The sequence below is a fragment of the Pristiophorus japonicus genome, chromosome 12 (genome assembly GCF_044704955.1).
Source record: "Pristiophorus japonicus isolate sPriJap1 chromosome 12, sPriJap1.hap1, whole genome shotgun sequence".
Taxonomy (NCBI): Eukaryota; Metazoa; Chordata; class Chondrichthyes; family Pristiophoridae; genus Pristiophorus; species Pristiophorus japonicus.
The window spans coordinates 121,323,013-121,337,286 of NC_091988.1; the positions used below are offsets into that span (position 1 = coordinate 121,323,013).

A 14,274-nucleotide genomic window follows, 5' to 3' on the forward strand; every position below is an offset into this window, starting at 1 on the left:
AAAGGCCTTTGGACACTTAACTGCGAGGGTCTATGGAGCGTCCTTGTAGGGTCTTACATTCTTAGCAGTTGACAAGACTAGTCCGGTGGTAGTATTCAGGCAAACTTTATTGGCTCAGTTACATCTTGAAGTTACCAAGAATAAAGCGCACTCTACCACATGTTACAGCTTCAGTTATAGTCATGAAGTCCCTGATTGGCCCCCCTGCTGTTACTGGGGTCAGTTTGTCGACTCCGGAATGGCCGCTGGTTATGACCCAGCTGTCCATTGCAGATAGCAATCGCCTTGGTCATGATGTGATTACCACATCATGCCCCTTCCTCCTGCTGTTCACTGTTTCGCAGCATGTTCCTGTTATCTGGTTGGAACAGCGTTTAACCCTGTGACTGTGCTTTGGCCCCAACCACGCTGCAACCTTTTCCATTGTGAGCACATACACAGCTACTCTATAATTATCAGGTCCCACAGTCCTCCTCCGTTTTGGATGCCCTCAAAAGTTCGTCACCATGCTCCGCCTGCCCCACGACGACATGCAGTCCGTCACCCTTACCAACGGATCCACTACAGACCTAATCCACATCCGGACAGGGGTCAAGCAGGACTGCGTAATTACCCCAACCCTCTTCTCAATCTCCCTCACTGCCATGCTCCATCTCAGTCAACAAGCTCTCCGCTGGAGTACCAGTAGGAACCTGTTCAACCTTTGTCATCTCCAGGCCAGGTCGAAGACCACCCCCAACCTCTGTCAGAGCTACAGTACATGGACGACACCTGCATCTGTGCAGAGGCTGAACTCCAGGACATGGTCGACAGATTTACTTAGGCATATGAAAGCATGGACCTTACGCTAAACATCTGCAAGAAAGGTCCTCCACCAGACTGTCCTCGCACCCTCCCCGCCACCCCACCTCCCAATCAAGATCCGCAGCGTGGCCCTGGACACCTCCCATACCTCAGGAGCAGACAGACGAGATTCAACACCGCCTCCAGTGCGCCAGTGCAGCCTTCGGCCACCTGAGGAAAAGTGCGTTTGAAGATTAGGCCCTCAAAGCTGCCACCAAGCTCATGGTCTACAGGTCTGTAGTAATACCTGCCGCCTGTATGGCTCAGAGACATGGACCATGTACAGTAGACAGCTCAAGTTGCTGGAGAAATACCAACGATGCCTCCGCAAGATCCTACAAATCCCCTGGGAGGACAGATGCACCAACATTAGCATTCTCGACCAGGCCAACATCCCCAGCATTGAAGCACAGAACACTGGATCAGCTCCGCTGGGCAGGCCACAGTTCGCATGCCAGACACAAGACTCCCAAAGCAAGCGCTCTACTCGGAACTCCTTCACAGCAAACGAGCCAAAGGTGGGCAGAGAAAACGGTACAGGGACACCCTCAAAGCCTCCCTGAAAAAGTGCAACATCCCCACTGACAGCTGGGAGTCCCTGGCCAAAGACCACCCTAAGTGGAGGAAGCGCATCCAGGAGGGCACTGAGCACCTCGAGCCTCATCGCTGAGAGCATGCAGAAATCAAGCGCAGGCACCCTTTCCCTCAACGACTATCTGTCCCACCTGTGACAGGGACTGTGGTTTCCGAATTGGACTGTTCAGCCACCTAAGGACTCAGAGTGGAAGCAAGTCCCTCGATTCCGATGATATTCAATGACCCAGCATCCACTGCTCTCTGGGGTAGAGAATTCTAACGATTTATGACATGGAAATTCCTCCTCATTTCTGTTTTAACTGGGCAACCCCTTATTCTGAATCGATGTTCTCCTAGTTCAAGATTCCCCCACAAGGTTAAACATCCTCTCTGCATCTACCCGGTCAAGCCCCCTCAGAATCTTATACATTTCAATAAGATCATACTTCATTCTTCTAAACTCCAGTGAGTATAGGCCCAACTTTTCTTAAGACAACTCCCACTCCAAATCCCTATTCAAATAATTTTTGTAACTCAATTTCATAGGCAGTCCCTCAAAATTGAGGAAGACGTGCTTCCATTCTGAGAGTGAGTTCAGGTGACTACAGTCCAATGCGGGAATTACAGTATGTCACAGGTGGGATAGACTGTGGTTGAAGGAAATGGGGAGGGGAAAAAAGGAGTCTGGTTTACTGCAAGCCCCCTCCACTTGTTTTCTGCATGCTCTCAGCAACAAGACTAGGTGCTCAATGCCCTCCAGAACAGGAGGGGTAATTTCATTACCAGCAATAACAGTACAAGTTTAAAGGGCAAAGAGAGGGAGGAATTCCTGAAATGTGTACAAGAGAACTTAATGTATTTCCAGACCAGAGGAAGGAAGCAGTGCTGAATCTAGCTCTGGCAGAATGAAGTGGGGCAAGTTTCATTGTGGTGGGTGGGACCATTTGGGGGAAACAGCGATTAGAATATTTAGAGTAGTTATGGAAAGTGAAAAAATAAATGTGAAAACATTCAACTGGAGGAGAATTCACTTCAGAGTTAAAAATGTGAAAACATTCATCTGGTCATGGTGGATTGGAATCAAAGATTAGCAGGTTTAAAAAACCCAGTAAACTAGCAATGAGGCGCCTTAAGAGTTAGTTCAGGTACAGAAGTACAGACTAGACATTCCCATTAAAGGGACAGGAAGTGCATCCAAACTAGAGCTCCCTGGGTGATTAAGGTAGAGGCTAGTGATAAATGTTCATGAGAACCAAGCAAAGTACAAAAAAGTATAGGGAAAAAATTGAAAGGAAACGAGGGGCAGAGTGTAGGAGGATAGATTAGTGGGTAACAAAGTGAACCCCAAAAGTCTTACAAATATAAATACTAAGGGCAAAGGAAGGGTGGAACTGATTATGGAGCAAAAAAAATATCTTGGAGACAGAGGATGAGGTACTATATGAATACTTTGCATCAGTCTTCACTAAATAGGATGCTACCATGTCACAATAAATTGAGGTTTTTTATTGGATAGAATGAAAATAGATAGGTACTTTAAAAGGTGGCGCTCAAAGTAGAAGTCACCCAGTCATGACGTGATGCATCCTCGGTTGTTGAAGGAAACAAGGCTGGAAATTGCAGAGACTCTGGCCACAATCTTCCAATCCTCCTCAGAAATGGGAGTGGTACCAGAGAACTATAGGCTTGCAAAAGTTACACCCCTGTTCAAAAAAAAGGGAGGTGAACAAACCTGGCAATTACAGGCCAGTCAGCCCAACATTGGTGGAGGGGAGCCTTTGAGACATTAATCCAGGACAAAATTAATTGGCACTTGGAAAAATATGAGCTAATAAATGGAAGCTAACAGGGATTTGTTGAAGGCAAAGTGTTTGACTAACTTGAGTTCTTTGATCAAGTAACAGAGGGTGGATGAAGGTAACATGGTTGATGTATTTATGGACTTTTGTTAAAGTACCACCACATACTATTCTAGCTAGCAAAATTGAAGCCTGTGGGATTAAAGGGGCAGTGGTTGTGTGGTTCAAAAGTGGCTACGGGACTGAAAGCAGTGAGGAGTTGTTTTTCAGAATGCAAAGAAGTGTGCAGTGGTGTCCCCAGGAGTCTGTTGAGACCAAAGCTCTGATGTACATTATGACCTGGATTTGGATATACAGGGCATAATTTTCCCATTTGCAGATGACAAAATTCAAATGGAGTTAAGTGAGAAGGATAGTAGTAGGTTTCAAGACAGACAAAATTTAATGGAGAATTGCAGCAATTCATTTTGGCAGGAAGAATGAGAGCCAGAAGATTTTTTATATAGCTCCTTTCACAACCACTGAACATGCCAAAGAACGTTTGAAATGCAGTCACTGTTGGAATGTCGGAAACACAGCCGGTGTGCACACAGCAAGCTCCCACAAACAGCAATGTGATAATGACCAGATAATCTGAATGATGGAAGGGTAAATATTGGGCAGGACTCAAGAACTTCCCTGCTCTTTGAAATAGTAGCATAGGATCTGTACTCAACACTACACTGAAGTGTCAGCCTAGATTTCTGTGCTCACATCTCTGGAGTGAGACTTGAACCCACAACAGAGAGTGTGCTACCCACTGTAGCACTGCCAACAACCATGGCAAGATAAACTAAATGGTTCAATTTTAAGGGGGTACAGGAACAGAGGCGAGTTGGTACATACACAAGTCTTTGAAAGTGGCAGGTAAAAGTAGATCAGACCCTTGGCTTTATAAAGAGGCAGGGTGGAAAAGCAAGCAGGTTATGCTAAACCTTGTAAAATACTGGTTATGCCCCAGTATTGGGGCAAGTGCAAAGGAGATTTATTAGAATGGTACCAAGGATGCAATACAGAAATACCAGAGAAATTGGCTTGTTTTCCTTAGAGCAAAAAAGGCTAAACAGAGAATGGATAGCAGTTCAAAATCATGAGTAGGAGTAAGCCATTCAGCCCCTCAAGCCTGCTCTGCCATTCAAGATCATGGCTGATGATCTACCTCAATGTCACTTTCGTGAACCATTCCCCAAATCCCTTAATATTCAAAAATCTATCAATCCATGCCTTGAATATACTCAACGACAGCCTCCACAACCCTCTGGGGTAGAGAATTCCAAAGATTCATCACCCTCTAAATGAACAAATTTCTTATTAGTCCTAAATGGCTGAGCCTTATTCAGAGACTGTGCACCCTGGTTCTAGACTCCTCAGCCACATCCTCCCTGCATCTACCCTATAAGAATTTTGTATGTTTCAATGAGATCACTGTTATATATGTAAACTTGTATTTACTCTATACAGCCTGGAGTCCCAAGGGATCCCATAAGCCCTTGAACATAAGAATTAGGAACAGGAGTAGGCCATCTAGCCCCTCGAGCCTGCTCCGCCATTCAATAAGATCACAGCTGATCTGGTCGTGGACTCAGCTCCACTTACCCGCCCTCTCCCTGTAACCCTTAATTCCCTTATTGCTTAAAAATCTATCTTTGACTTGAAAACATTCAATGAGCCAGCCTCAACTGCTTCCTTGGGCAGAGAATTCCACAGATTCACAACACGCTGAGAGAAGAAATTCTCTCAACTCGGTTTTAAATTGGCTCCTCTTTATTTTGAGGCTGTGCCCCCTAGTTCTAGTCTCCCCCACCAATGGAAACAACCTCTCTGCCTCTATCTTGTCCATCCCTTTCATGATTTTAAATGTTTCTATAAGATCACCCCTCATCCTTCTGAACTCCAAGGAGTAAAGACCCAGTCTACTCAATCTATCATAAGTTAACCCCCTCATTTCTCAAATCAGCCTAGTGAATCGTCTCTATACCCCTTCCAAAGCTAGTATATCCTTCCTTAAGTAAGGTGACCAAAACTGCACGCAGTACTCCAGGTGCGGCCTTACCAATACCTTATACAGTTGCAGCAACACCTCCCTGCTTTTGTACTCCATCCCTTTCGCAATGAAGGCCAACATTCCATTTGACTTCCTGATTACCTGCTGCACCTGGAAACTAACCTTTTGGGATTCATGCACAACAGCGTTTCCGTAGTGTAGTGGTTATCACGTTCGCCTAACATGCGAAAGGTCCCCGGTTCGGAACCGGGCAGAAACATTATAGAGGCCGTGTGGCCTAATGGATAAGGCGTCTGACTTCGATTACAACCGCAAATTTATCAGAAAATTGCAGGTTCGAGTCCTGCCGTGGTCAACTTAGCTCGCTACGTGAAATTTTCCAAAAAAGAGTTTCATGCACAAGGACCAATCGTGGAGCAGTGGAGGCGTGTCCTGCTCAGTTGGAGCTGTGAGCAGTGAGAGGAGCAGCTATCAACTTGAGCTCCTGCCTGGAGAGCCCCGAGACCAGCCCAGGAAGAGAAGGAAGGAAGGGGCTTCACCTTCAACTTTCACCCAGAGGGAGGAGGAAGCAGAAAACATTTCAACTTTTTACCATTTCTGCAAGGAGTTGGAGAGAGGGGGAAAGACCAACAAACATCCAGTGTGGAAGGAGGGAGACTCTACCATTCTACAGGTGGGTGTATTGGTGCAGTCCCAAAAAGACTTTGTTGAATCGGTGGGGGGAGAAAAGAAGACCACTGAGGGCCGGAACATCGCGGGGGGTGTGTGTGTGTGGAAAGTGTGTGTGGGGGCCTTGCTTACAACTAGGCCCCACACACAACTGAACCCTCCCCCCCCCCAATTGCCTAGCCTGGGATAGCTGGAGCTACCAGGCTGAAGTTTTTCCTTAATCACCCTATACATTATTAGGAGTGTGTGCCTGGTGGCTCGAGCTGCCCCAGGTGAAGACATCTTCTCCCCTCACCTGAAGACCACCCCAAAGACTTTGTGTTTTGCCATCTGGGGATTGCACCCACCCACAGCTGCGAGGGGAGACCTGCCCTCGCAGTTCCCCCCCCCCCTTCCCACCCCCCTCTCTCTTTCTCTGTTACTCTGTTTCTCCCCTCTGAGGCCCCTTTCTCCTAATTTAAAAAAAAACAATTGAGACAACTGAGCAGAGGGAGCAAGGCCCCTCCCCAATTGCCAACTTGGGGAGAGGTGCCTCGTTAAGGGCTCCTCTGCTCAGTTAATATACGAGGCCAATAAAGACTATTAAGGCCTGTGACTTTGGGGTGGGTGTAGCCCTTAAAGGGACCCCGTGATGGCGACCCCATCCACGCCGGTGGCAGGGCCAGCAAGGACATATGCGCAGGTGGCAACCGCTTCCACAGCACCTCCTGCCCTGCCACCATTCAGATTAATCACCAAAAAACACGGGGTCAAGAGCTACACTCACCCCACAATGACCATCGAGGAGTGCGTGCGGGCGGTGGCTGGGGTAGTCGGCCCCTCGGCCATTGTCGCAGCCTCCAAGATGTCTGGGAAGGCCGTGTTCTTCCTGGGGTCGGAGCGGGCGGTGTCCCTGGCCCTTGAAAAGGGGCTCACGGTGGGCGGGACGTTCCTGCCGGTGGACCCTCTCGAGGCCACCGCGCAGAGGGTCATCGTGTCAAACGTCCCGCCCTTTGTTTTCGCTGAGCTCCTCCTCCCTCACCTACACCAACTGGGGGAGGTAAGGTCGGGGATCAACCCCATACCGCTCGGCCTCAGGGAGAACAGCCTGCGCCACGTGTTCTCCTTCCGCCGCCAGCTCTTTGTCCGGCTGGCGCGGGAGGACATGACGGAAGGGCACTTTAATGTGGTGCACGAGGGGACTGCCTACCGCGTCTTCTGGACGTCGGACGGCGTGCGGTGCCATGCCTGCAGAGAGGTGGGGCACATTCGCAAGAACTGCCCCGCCTCCAAGGCCGCCAAACCACCGAAGGCGGCCAAGGCTGGCGCCGCCACCACCCCTCCCCCTAGTTGCGTCCGCGTGCCGGGAGCCATAGGTGCGCGGGCATCGCCGGGGGCCCTTGCTATTACGGCCTCCGGCGGGGGGGGGGGGGGGGAGGAAGAGCATCCGATCGGAAGGAAGGCGCGGGAGAAGGCAAAACATCCAGAGGCGGGTCCCCTTGGTGCACCAGACAATTTGTTTATCGCGCTCAGCCCAACCCAACCCAGTCACCGGCGAGCGCGGGGTGCCCCGAGCCCTTGAACACCAGAGGGGCCCGGGCGCGGGCAAGAAAAGGAAAAGGGGGGGGCGGAGCGGGAGGCTTCGGCAGACATGGAGGTCTCCCTGCCTCCGCGCACCCCCAGGAACAAAAGGAGGCGCGGCTCCGATGAGGCGGAAGGGGAACAACATCCCTCCGCGGAGGAGTCGGTGCCCGCCGCGTGTCCCGCGTCCCCAACCAGCGGCCCCAAGCTGCGCCGTAGGCGAGGAGTCTGTCCCCGGGGAGGGTGAGACAGTCGAGGCTGCCCAGCCTCTGCCTCCCGGGGATGACGTGGAAGATCTGCCTGTCGTGGGGATCGCGGAGGAATGCATTGCCGCCGGGCCGGGCGTCCCGGGAACTGAGGCGGGCGGGGCCGAAAAGGCCGAACCTGAGCCCGCCCAGCCAATACCCAACTTCCCCCGGGAGTCGCTCGACCCGGCAGAAAATGAAACAAATGTTTATAATGACACTGTAGATGCTGGGCCGGGGGGTGGCAGCGGGGAGGGGGAGGAACACCCACCCTCGCCTCTTGCTGTGGAGCTGGAGCACTTGGAGAGCCTGGGGATTTCCTATGGCCGGGTCTCTCCTTGTTCCCCGGTTCCTGGGGCGGAGGGGGAACCCCTTCCTTTCATTTCCCGACCCAGCACCATTTTTAAAAGAGCCCAGTGGGGACTCCTCTGCCGACGATCCTGGGGGTGGGATCGGGGCAGAGCCAGGGCCGGTTGGAGCGGCCGGTTCATTTGCCGTACCTTGTGCGGTCGATGGGCCGGCTGCTGGCGGCCACCTCCCGGAGGAGGAAGGGGACTCGGTGGTGGACGCGGGTGAAGACCTGGAGACCACCGCCAGCGAGGCGGTGGATCTGCTCGCGGCCGCCGCCGAGACCATCCTCATTCCTGCAAAGGAACTCCGGGACTTTTTGGCCCAGAGCCGGGGTCACTGCAACCAAGCCCGACTGGCCCTGGAAAAATGGTCCGAGCCAGAGCTGATCAAGGGGTCCGTCCGCGCCGCCGTTAAAACCTTTGCCGCGGGCGGGCCCTTGACAAAGGCGCAACACCTTGAGCTGCGCGAGCGCGAGGGACTCCTCGCTGGGCAGCGGAGTTCAACAAAAGACTCCGCTCCCTCCCCCACAATAGGTTAAGGTAGAGGTTGCACTATGCTTTTGCCATGAAGATAACCATAGCCAGCCTCAACATCAACGGCGGCAGAGGGGCACGCTGTAGATTTGACAATTTTTCACTCCTGCGGGAGGGGAAATATGCGGTGTGCTTCCTGCAAGAAACCCACACCGTTCCGGGAGACGAAGCCACGTGGCTCCTGGAATGGCAAGGAGAGGTCCGCATGAGCCACCTCACCGCCATTTCTAGTGGGGTGGCCAACTTGCTGGGCCCGCATTTTCAGCCGGAGATCTTGGGGACGAGGAGCCCGTGCCAGGCCGCTTGCTGCACGCAACAGTTCGCCTGGGGGACGTGCCGCTCCATCTCGTGAACGTGTACGCCCCTCAGCCCCACCCGCAGCAAACGCGCTTCTTTGAAGAGGTGTCCGCTCTTCTTGGCTCCGTCGACGACTGCATTGTCCTCGGGGGGGATTTTAACTGCACCCTCAAGGCGAGGGACCGCTCCGGTGCCCCGCAGTGCATGACGGCGATGGAGAAGTTGAGGGACCTGGTCGGGTCCTTCGACTTGGTGGACGTCTGGCGAAATCTCCACCCCGACTCCAGCGCCTTTACTTGGGTGAGGCCTGGAGTTGGATGGTCTAGAGTCGACCGCCTTTACGTGTCTCGGGCGTACGTTTCCTGCGTCCTGGCGGCCTCCATGCGGCCGGTGCCGTGTTCGGACCACCACCTGGTGTGGGCGGAGCTCGCTTCGCTCCGAGCGATGACGGGGTCCGCGTACTGGCACTTTAACAACCGGCTGCTGGAGGACGTGCGGTTCCAGGACTCGTTCCGTCGATTCTGGTCCGACTGGAGAAGGAAGCAGGGGTCTTCCCCTCCTTGAGGCTATGGTGGGACGTGGGCAAGGCTCACGTCCGCGTCTTCTGTCAAGAGTACGCGAGGGGGTCGACCAAGAGGCGGGCGGCCAGAGTCGGGCGCCTAGAAAAAGAGGTGCTCGACCTGGAAGCCCGTCTCGGTCAAGTCGTCCAGGACCCGGCCCTGCGGACGGTGTACGAAGCGAAGAAGGCCGCGCTGAAGGACCTGCAGCTCGTCGGGTCCCGAGGCGCGTTAGTGAGGTCGCGTATCCGGTTCCTGCGGGATCTGGACCGCGGCTCCCCCTTCTTCTACTCGCTGGAAAAAAGGCAGAGTGTCCGTAAGCAGCTCTTGACGCTGCTGGCCGACGACGGCTCTCTCGTCTCGGATCCGGAGGGCGTCAACAACAGGGCCCGTGAATATTACGGGGCTCTGTTCTCTCCGGATCCATCCAGCGAGGAAGCGCGTAGAGTTTTGTGGGAGGACCTGCCGAAGGTCAGCCCGGAGGGCGCCGAAAATCTGGAAGCTCCGCTAAGCCTGGCGGAGCTGACCGGTGCCCTCGCCCGGCTCTCGAGGGGAAAATCCCCGGGGCTGGACGGGCTGACCGTGGAGTTCCACAGGGCGTTCTGGGACGTCCTGGGGGGCAACTACGCGCGGGTCCTGGGGGAAAGTCTGGCGACCGGGGAGATGCCCCTCTCTTGGTGTAGGGCTGTCATCGTCCTGCTGCCTAAGAAGGGCGATCTCCGCCTCCTTAAGAACTGGCGCCCGGTCTCCCTCCTCAGCACGGACTACAAAATCTTCGCCAGGGCGATGTCTGCTCGCCTTGGTGCCGTGCTGGACCACATGATCCACCCCGACCAGTCCTACACGGTCCCGGGCCGGACAATCCACGATAACATCCATCTGGTCCGGGACCTCATCCATTGTTCCCAGGAGGCTGGTCTGTCGGTCGCCTTCCTATCCCTCGACCAAGAGAAGGCGTTCGACAGGGTGGATCACGACTATCTGCTCGGAACTCTGCGCGCTTTCGGGTTCGGGACGCATTTCGTCGCCCGGATCCGACTTTTGTATGCCGCCGCGGAGTGTCTGATTAAGGTTAACGGGTCCTTGATGGCGCCCCTTCGCTTTAGGAGAGGGGTGCGCCAGGGATGCCCCATGTCCAGCCAGTTATACGCCGTTTGCGTGGAGCCTTTCCTGCGCCTCTTGCGGACGAGGTTGACGGGACTGGCTCTGCAAGGGCCGGGCGTGGAGGTCGTCCTCTCGGCTTACGCCGATGACGTGCTCCTCGCGGTAGAGGATCCCGCTGACCTGCGGAGGATGCGTGAGTGCCAGGAGATTTACTCGGCCGCGTTCTCCGCCAGGATCAACTGGGAGAAATGTTCCGGACTCCTGGTGGGTCAGTGGCGGGTGGACTCCCTGCCGGAGGAGCTCAGGCCTTTTGCCTGGAGCACGACCCATCTCCTCTATCTGGGAGTCCACCTTAGCCCCGACGAGGGAGCGTGGCCGGCGAACTGGCAGGAGCTGGAGGCCAAGGTCGCCGCTCGCCTCGGGCGCTGGACAGGACTGCTCAGAGTGCTGTCCTACAGGGGTCGAGCGCTAGTCATAAACCAGCTGGTGGCCGCAATGCTGTGGTACCGGCTGGTCACTTTGACCCCTCCCCCTACGTTTGTCGCCAAGATACAGAAGAAGCTGGTGGACTTCTTCTGGAACAGGAAGCACTGGGTCTCTGCTGCAGTCTTGAGTCTCCCGCTTGAGGAGGGCGGTCAGTCGTTGGTGTGCGTCAGCGCCCAGCTCGCGACTTTCCGTCTTCAGACCCTGCAGAGATACCTTTACGTCGAGCCCCCTCCTAGGTGGTGTGCTCTGGCGAGGTATTTCTTCCGCCAGTAGCGCGACCTCAATTATGCCACGCATATGAACTTGGGGGGTGCCAGGACCGCCCTCCGGGAGCTGCCTGTCTTTTACAGGGAACTCATCAGGGTCTGGAACAAAGTCTCCACCAAGCGCAGCTCTCCGCCGGCTGGAGTGGCGGCCGTCCTGCAGGAACAGCTGCTCGAGAATCCGTACCTCCACGGCCGAGGTTTTATGTGGCGGTCGGAAGAGAGGGCTGTGGCTGGTGAGGTGACCAGGGTCAGGGACCTGCTCGATGGCGGAGGAGCGGGCTGGATGGCGCCAGACACGCTGGCGCGGCGCCTAAACTCTGCCAACGTCCACCACGCGGCCGATGCCATCGAGTCGCTAAAAACAGCTCTGGGCCCTGACTCCGTTAGGTGCATCGAGGAGGCTCAAGCACGTGGGGAGATCCCGTCCGAACTGACCCCCGTCCGGACGGAATTCCTCATCGGCGCCAAACCCCGGAACCTCCCTCGGGGGCCGGCGCCTCACAACTCGAGCCGCCTCGGGGAAATCCCCTCCGTGCCTTTCAGTTCCGCGCGGAGGGGTTTCCTGTACGGGCTGCTCCCGCACACCCTCAACTTTGCCAACCTCGCCGGCCGTCCGGACACGCCATGGCGTACCATCTTGCCGTCCGGAGGAGGCGGGGGTCCCCGATGGAGGGCACTCTACGCAGGGGCCCTCCCACTATTCATCGGGGACTTGGCCTGGAGGGTGGTGCATGGAGCAGTGCCGTGCAACAAATTTTTAAGCCGGTTCACGGACTCCCAGGCCGCCTGCAATTTCTGCGGTCTGGAAGAGTCCGTGTTCCATGTTTTTATGGAATGCACAAGGTTGCAGCCCCTGTTTTATTATTTGAAGGGGCTGCTCCTGAAATTCTGGCTGCACTTCAGTCCCACTTTCCTGATCTTTGGGCACCCTGTGCGGAGGGGAGCGGGTAGGTCCGAAGGCCTCCTCGTAGGACTGCTCCTGGGCACGGCCAAGGGTGCCATCAACCGGTCCAGGCAGCAGGCGGTCGAGGGGGTCGTTCAACCCGACTGCCTGCCTCTCTTCCGCTCTTACATCCGGTCCAGGGTGTCCTTGGAGATGGAGCACGCGGTGTCCACCGGTACGATCGCGGCCTTCCGCGAGAGGTGGGCACCGGAGGGACTGGAGTGTATCATCATGCCCGGCAACCAAATTTTAATTTGATTTTACGTTTAAGTTTAATTTGTTTTAATTGCCGGTGCTTTTCGTGTCCCCCTTCCCTTTTATAGGGGGCACTGGGGAAAATTGTGATTTTAGTGCCCAAAAAAAAAAAAAAAGGGGGAAAAAAAAGGCCTTGTAAATGTCTGGAGTGTCACCCAGGTCGGGTGGCACCGTTTAATGTTTTTGCAGGTGAACTCCAAAAAGAGTTTCATGCACAAGGAGACTGGAGTGCATCATCACGCCCGGCAACCAAATTTTAATTTGATTTTGTTTCAAGTTAATTTGTTTCAATTGCCGGTGCTGTTAGTGTCCCCCTCCCCTTTTATAGGGGGCACTTGGAGAAGGAGAAAAAAAAGAAAAAAAGCCTTGTAAATGGTTGGTGTTTCCCCCCAGATCGGGGGGGGGGGGGGCACGGTTTAATGTTTTGTTTACTCCCAAAAAGAATTTCATGCACAAGGACCCCCAGGTCCCTCTGCACCACAGCATGTTGTAATTTCTCCCCATTCAAATAATATTCCCCCCCCCCCCCCGCCCAAGGTGGATGACCTCACACTTTCTGACATTGTATTCCATCTGCCAAACCTTAGCCCATTCGCTTAACCTATCCAAATCTCCTTGTAGCCTCAGTCCTCTACACAACCCGCTTTCCCACTAATCTTAGTGTCATCTGCAAATTTTGTTGCACTACACTGTCCCCTCTTCTAGGTCATCTATGTATATTGTAAACAGTTGTGGTCCCAGCACTGATCCCTGTGGCCCACTAACCATCGATTTCCAACCGGAAAAGGACCCATTTATCCCGACTCTCTCCTTTGTTCGCCAGCCAATTCTTTATCCATGCTAATACATTTCCTCTGACTTCGCGTACCTTTATCTTCTGCAGTAACCTTGTGTGGCACCTTATCGAATGCCTTTTGGAAATCTAAATATACCACATCCATCAGTACACCTCTATCGACCATGCTCGTTATATCCTCAAAGAATTCCAGTAAGTTAGTTAAACATGATTTCCCGGTCATGAATCCATGCTGCGTCTGCTTGATTGCACTATTCCTATCTAGATGTCCCGCTATTTCTTCCTCAATAGTTTCAAGCATTTTCCCCACTACAGATGTTAAACTAACCAGCCTATAGTTACCTGCCTTTTGCCTGCCCCCTTTTTTTTTTTTTAAAAACAGAGGCGTTACATTAGCTGCTCTCCAATCCGCTGGTACCTCCCCAGAGTCCAGAGAATTTTGGTAGATTATAACAAATGCATCTGCTATAAATTCCACCATCTCTTTTAATACCCTGGGATGTATTTCATCAGGACCAGGGGACTTGTCTACCTTCAATCCCATTAGTCTGTCCAGCACTACCTCCCTAGTGATAGTGATCATCTCAAGGTCGTCCCTTCCCACATTCCTACAACCAGCAATTTTTGGCATGGTTTTTGTGTCTTCCACTGTGAAGACAAAGCAAAATAATTGTTTAAGGTCTTGGCCATTTCCACATTTCCCATTATTAAATCCCCCTTTTCATCTTCTAAGGGACCAACATTTACTTTAGTCACTTTTCCATTTTATATATCTGGAAAAGCTTTTACTATCTGTTTTTATGTTTTGCACAAGTTTACCTTCGTAATCTATCTTCCCTTTCTTTATTGCTTTTTTAGTCATTCTTTGCTGTTGCTTAAAATCTTCCCAATCTTCTAGTTTCCCACTAACCTTGGCCACCTTATATGCATTGGTCTTTGATTTGATACTT

General features: G+C 53.2%; 1 protein-coding gene and 2 non-coding genes across 3 annotated transcripts in view; 2 read left to right on the top strand and 1 right to left on the bottom strand.

Moving 5' to 3' along the window:
• The window catches only part of tpx2 (TPX2 microtubule nucleation factor), a 48,133-nt gene that overhangs the window by 14,087 nt on the left and 19,772 nt on the right, over window positions 1-14,274 (bottom strand). The gene's annotated exons all lie outside the window — the stretch shown is intronic.
• On the top strand, window positions 5,449-5,521 carry trnav-aac (transfer RNA valine (anticodon AAC)). The gene has a single exon. It is a non-coding gene; the product is annotated as a tRNA-Val (tRNA).
• Window positions 5,529-5,617, top strand: trnar-ucg (transfer RNA arginine (anticodon UCG)). Its single transcript is given in 2 exon segments — window positions 5,529-5,565; window positions 5,582-5,617. It is a non-coding gene; the product is annotated as a tRNA-Arg (tRNA).